The sequence below is a fragment of the Bidens hawaiensis genome, unplaced genomic scaffold, assembly GCF_021521415.1.
Source record: "Bidens hawaiensis isolate Kalapana, Puna unplaced genomic scaffold, B.hawaiensis_p1.1 tig00024425_1, whole genome shotgun sequence".
Classification (NCBI taxonomy): Eukaryota; Viridiplantae; Streptophyta; class Magnoliopsida; order Asterales; family Asteraceae; genus Bidens; species Bidens hawaiensis.
In genome coordinates, this window is record NW_027493848.1 from 82,781 (window position 1) to 86,919 (window position 4,139).

The window sequence follows — 4,139 nt, forward strand, 5'->3', positions numbered from 1 at the left end:
AAAACCGTTGGAATTTCAAGTAGGGGATAAAGTACTTTTGAAAGTCTCTCCATGGAAAGGAGTCCCCCGTTTCGGCAAGCGAGGAAAGTTAAATCCGCGATACATCGGACCATTTGAGATCCTGGAAAGGATCGGTCCAGTTGCTTATAAACTCCATTTACCCTCCAAACTTAGTGGAGTTCACAACACGTTTCATGTGTCCAACCTCAAGAAGTGTTTATCTGATGAAACGTTAATTTTACCATTGGACGAGATTCATATCGACAAACAACTACACTTCATGGAAGAGCCTATAGCAGTAACCGATTGGAAAGAACAAAAGTTGCGAAGAAGCCGAATCAAGTTAGTAAAGGTTCAATGGGACTCAAAGCGTGGACCTGAATTCACTTGGGAAAGAGAAGATCAAATGCGCAAAAAGTACCCATACCTCTTCCAAAGGATAGCTCCTACCAGCGACACCTCCTAATTTCGGGACGAAATTCTCCTAACGGGGGGAGAATGTGACACCCGGTAATTTCCCAATCCCATAAACCAAGTAATCAACCTAATTATTAGGTGATTGTGGATATTATGCGCGCCATGTTATGATCAGCGCGGGCATATGTTATATGCGCCATGCGCGGATATTATGCGCGCCATGTTATGATCAGCGCGGGCATATGTTATATGCGCCATGCGCGGATGTGATGCGCGCCATGTTATGATCAGCGCGGGCATATGTTATATGCGCCACGCGCACAGGTTTTTGTTGTGTTTTCATGACAACTTAATTTTATGTCGTTTCTGTCTAATGGGTTGCATACATCTTCAATAATCAATAAGTAAAACTATGTTCAAACAATATCCTAATTTCCTAATTAAGACCCAAATCATTTATGCGCGCGCGGAAAAAAAAAAAAAAAAAAAAAAAAAAAAAGGGGAACTAATCTCCCCGCATGGCGGGAACATTGAGAGCTAGTTTGTTTGAAGCTCCAAGATGGAATTGACTTCAACATAACTGATCACTATGTTGAAAAACAAAGACCTCATGGAGAATCTACAAATGAAACTCAACGTCCCTACGAGAAGGTTACGCACCTACCCGCATCAAATAAAAAGGAGTTATGTGCGACACCTGCAGGAAGAATCCCCGCGGGACACCTTAAACCTAAACCCTTTACGCATGAACGTCTGCACAGAAACCAACCACCTTTTCGCTTAAATCCAAAAGTTCACCCTGTTAATAAACTCTGAGAACGCTGGTTCCAGCAGAGCCAGATGGACCCGCAGGATTCCTTATAAGGACGCCTGCGCAGTGATACGCGCAGGATTCGTTACAAGGACGCTTGCGCGAAGACCAACTGGAGCCGCCGGACCCACAACGTTCAAAGAAATGGCCTACACGCAGAAGCCTATACGCGCAAGGTTACGCGCACAAAACACTTAGTCTATTCTTCATATGCAAGGGGATTACCCCCGCCCAGAAAGAACCAGTTGCGTGTTTCAGAGATTTTTACCTTTTGACAGCACACAGTACCAGGAACAGTACTGTAACACGAAATGTCAACTGTCAGCCGCACCTACTCTCACCAACCACAGTCCTGCATGTACTGTCAAATCAAATCAGAATCTTCATAACCACTCCCTAGGACCATCACCCCCATCCCTAAATAAATAATAATAAACCCCATACCTTGTCATCATTACACCCAAAATGATAAGATCTCAATCCCCTAAATCAAGGGATCGTGTTCCCTTGAATTTGCCTATAAATATCAATTCTTGAATAAAAATATCACAACCACAAGAAACACACTCCAAACTCCTCTCTTAAACCTGTAATTCTGCACTAACCATCTCCCAAGCATCCGTTTCCAGTTCCATCGCTAGGTAAGCCGAAACTTTAGTCTTGAGATTTACTTTTCTGACCAGCCCTTATATTCTTCGATTACTTGGTCTTAATACACATATTTCTTGTTATTTAAACATATTCTAGACTACCAATTTCGAGGCTAACACCAAGAAACCCGAATCTCGTTTAATCTCTCTCTAAACCATCACTTAACAAGAATCACAGGTGAGTCTCACAGCCCCTATTTTCACTGTTTTTAAACTGTTTTCGGGGCGAGGGACACGTGTTTAAATTATGTTTTATCATGGTATATTTACAAGCAATGCAAACGATTATCTGTTCATAGTGTCTATTTTGGTTATCAATGTGAGTGCGCTAGAACGAGAAAGTGATCACTTTATCAATGAAACTCTAAGAGTAGGGACTACTGGTTTGATCAACCCGCTCGTAGGGGTAGCTCCTCTTTGCATAGACGAGTGCCTAGTATGGTCATGGGGTAGTACTACTGGTTAAATTCGCTCGTAGTGGCCGCGCCACTTTGCATGGACGAACACATAGTTTTCAGAAATGTCCGCGCGAAACCCGCGGGACGGTTTTATCAAGAATATGTTTTAATGATGTTATCAGAACTATGTTTCAATATGGTTTTATCAAGAATATGATGCAATACGATTTATCAAGTCACCGAAACTTGTGAACTCACTCAGTTTATACTGATTCAAATATTTTTACGTGTCTTTCAGGTAGTATTTAAGTAGCGCAAGGGGTCACACGTAGAGCACTTCACGAAGAACAGCTATAAAAATGGTTTTTGGAAGATTTTAGTTCTATCCCTTCCACACGCGTGGTTGCTCCCGCCGTGTAAGGGGATATGGCGCGGAAATCTTCAACGTTTTTCATATTTGGATGTTTTTATATGTTCTTCTAAACAATGTAATGTATTTTGTACTAGACATTTCATGAGAAAAGGGAAACTTATTTGAATGTTTGCAATGACCCGTGCTTGATTATCAATCCCCACGCGCGCACGCCCGGCTGTTTCCGCCGTTTAGGGCCGGGTGTGACACTGCAGTTGATAAATCTATCTTCATTTACTCCCCTCGCAAAGCACGACACACACTGCTTATACTATCTATAGAATTATATTTCTTTACTCATTCTTAACTCAATCTAACGGCCTATAACTGGTGACCACAATTGGAATCATTGATAGAAACTGGGACCATGTGCGTGGTTATCAAATAGGAACCGTAATCTAGGCTACCTATTGTCACACCCTGTAACATCCTAAAATTTTTATATTGATAAATAAAAGAAAGTTATGTTTAGTAATTTCACGTTTTAGTTATTTAATGTCGAGTAAGGAACGGGTCTTGGGCTTAGTTATTTTATGAACTCGGCCTGTCTCAACCCGTAGGAAGCCAACCCGAGCCTAACCAAACCCGTAGTATATAAACGAAAGTTCTTGACACTTCCACCATTTTTCACCATCTTCCTTCACTTACACCCACCCAAACACTCTCATTTCTAGAGAGAGAAGCTAGAGAGAGAAAGTTCTCAAATCACAAATCCGAGTCCACAATCTTGTTCCTAATCGTTTTTGGTAAGTCCCTCTCGAAAATCATCCGTTTTCATAACCATTTCCGACCTCAAATCGAGCAAAAACTCCCATTTTCGTAACTTGAGTTTTCGGGTCAAAAACCGCCTTGTTTTGGTGTCAAAATGCAAGCTTTTGTGTTTAAAAGTACTAGGAATCGATAGCCCTTTCAATCCCGAGCATTTCCATGTCAAAAACTTCGATTTTGGGTCAAAAATCTGGAAAATCTGGAAAACCCGTGGGTTTCTCCGTCGCCCAGCTTGAAGGAGTCGAATCAGACTCATTCGATCGAACCAGTCGATCGAATCAGTCCATTCGATCGAATGCGTAGATCGAACAAGTCCAGTCGACCGAATAGGGAAGCAACCGAATGGTCTCCAACTCATTCGATCGAATGAGTTTTGTATTCGATCGAATGAGTGTTGTATTCGATCGAACGTGTTCCTGTTTGATCGAACGTGTTGTATTCGATCGAACGTGTTCCTATTCGATCGAACGTGTTCCTATTCGATCGAACGTGTCCCTATTCGACCGAATCAAGCCAGAACCAAGCTGTTTCCAAGTTCGCCTAAGGTTTAACTTCGCCTGAAGTGAAGTTCGTTTATAAAATAAATTAAAAACCTAATGGAAAATGTGTTAAGGCAGTTATCGAAAATAAAATTTTTCCAAGCTGACCTGGCAGCTTAACCCCAGCCAGGGGCTCTGCCCCTT